Source organism: Oryx dammah, unplaced genomic scaffold, assembly GCF_014754425.2.
Source record: "Oryx dammah isolate SB20612 unplaced genomic scaffold, SCBI_Odam_1.1 HiC_scaffold_11209, whole genome shotgun sequence".
In the NCBI taxonomy this organism is placed as follows: domain Eukaryota; kingdom Metazoa; phylum Chordata; class Mammalia; order Artiodactyla; family Bovidae; genus Oryx; species Oryx dammah.
This window is the reverse complement of record NW_024080602.1, coordinates 739,519-741,681: the sequence shown is the minus strand read 5'-3', so window position 1 is coordinate 741,681 and position 2,163 is coordinate 739,519. Positions and strand designations below refer to the sequence as shown.

General features: G+C 41.9%; 1 pseudogene; it reads left to right on the top strand.

Annotated features, from left to right (window-relative positions):
* The window catches only part of LOC120860876, a 2,025-nt pseudogene extending 1,040 nt beyond the window's left edge, over nt 1-985 (top strand).
* The last annotated feature ends 1,178 nt before the right edge of the window (nt 986-2,163 follow it).

Below are 2,163 nucleotides of genomic sequence, written 5' to 3'. Positions count from 1 at the left end.
GAGCTAAAAAGCCTCTTGATGAAAGTGAAAGAGGAGAGGGAAAAAGTTGGCTTAAAGCTCAACATTCAGAAAACGAAGATCATGGCAACCGGTCCCATCACTTCATGAGAAATAGATGGGGAAACTGTGGAAACAGTGTCAGACTTTATTTGGGGGGGGCTCCCAAATTAGTGCAGATGGTGACTGCAGCCATGAAATTAAAAGATGCTTACTCCTTGGAAAAAAGTTATGACCAACCTAGATAGAATATTCAAAAGCAGAGACATTACTTTTCCGACTAAGGTCCGTCTAGTCAAGGCTATGGTTTTTCCTGTGGTCATGTATGGATGTTAGAGTTGGACTGTGAAGAAGGCTGAGCGCCGAAGAATTGATGCTTTTGAACTGTGGTGTTGGAGAAGACTCTTGAGAGTCCCTTGGACTGCAAGGAGATCCAACCAGTCCATTCTGAAGATCAACCCTGGGATTTCTTTGGAAGGAATGATGTTAAAGCTGAAACTCCAGTACTTTGGCCACCTCATGAGAAGAGTTGACTCATTGGAAAAGACTCTGATGCTGGGAGGGATTGGGGGCAGGAGGAGAAGGGGACGACCGAGGATGAGATGGCTGGATGGCATCACTGACTCGATGGACGTAAGTCTGAGTGAACTCGGGAGATGGTGATGGACAGGCAGGCCTGGCGTGCTGCGATTCATGGGGTCGCAAAGAGTCGGACACAACTGAGCGACTGAACTGAACTGAATGTAGACAAGCTGGGAAGAATATGTTTAGATGTTTTGAATCGGTGGTCTCCAACACTGCAGATATGAACAGTCCTGCCGTAGATCCTGGCTTTGTTAAGTGCTTCCAAACCAGACAATCCATTAGCAAACAGCATTAGAGCAGTGGAAGGCCAAGGAGGCCCAAGCCATGGAAACAGCTAGAGCATGGAGTAGGCTGTATGCCATGAACAATATTTACACTGATCCGATCATCAAGTCTGCATGACTTCTGTCCTGCCAAGACTTCTTCCTTTTTTTGTTTGCATTTAATGGACACAATCTTAAAAACATTACAGAATAAAAGCCTAGACAGCTTCAGTCCTTTGGTGATTAAATACACATTAGCAAGTCTATGTCTTCCCCTGATTCACTGTTGTAAAGCCTGAGCAGAGGCTACAAGTATTATCTGGATGTTGCGAAACATTCAAAAGCGTGATCCCTCTCTGCTTTTACTCATTTCCCCCATCACAGTTTAAACAAAAAGCACTATGAATAAAGGTGATTGTCAGGGTTACCAGCAGGGGTGCGGGTGTTATACTTTTTCCTTTCTCCCATCTTATGGTGATCTAACTGCACTGGGTAAAAACAGCTAGCCAGTTTTTTAGAATATGCTCTCCAGCCAAGTCTTACTTTATTTAGACACTGTAGATGGACAAGCTCTATCTTTGAACCAAAATGGAAACATTAAACAAATATCACAGCCCTTATTAGTAACACTGTGACCCTCCTGCCAAGTGTAGAATTCTCCCTTCAAGAAAAACCTTCTGATCATTTTGTGTGGCTTGTCTGGAAACTTTTGTAAATCTTATGTTTTAGTAAAACATAAATCTTATGTTTTAGTAAAAAAAAGAGTAGAAAAATCACCAGGTTTGAAACACCACAAATTAGGAAACTAAACACAGCTTGTAGACAAAGCACTTCATATTGTAATTTAAAAATCTGTTTACATATGACTGTCATATACGCATCTGCAACCCAGGCTTCTCTAAGCTTCAGGCCCATATATTCAAATATCTTCTTGACAATTCTTTTTCAGTGTCTTAAAAGTACCTCCATGTTTCAAACTATAAACATGTTCTTCCTCCTGAAACTTGATCTCACTCCAACTTTCACTAACACAGTGAATGTTACTATCATCCATCTAGTTGTACAGGACAGAAATATAGAGATGAGTCTTGACACCAGACCCTTCTTGTTCCCCTGGCACCAAATCTCAAGAGACTTTACCTCCCCATTATTCAAATCCAACTGCTCATCTCCATGTCTATCAACATCACCCTACTTCAAGTTAGCACCATCCTTCACCAGGATTACTGCATTAATTTCCTAAACAGTCTCTCCAGATTCATTCCAGCCCCTTCCCTTGTATTCTCCACACTGTAGCCAAAGTGATTTTCAGAATGCA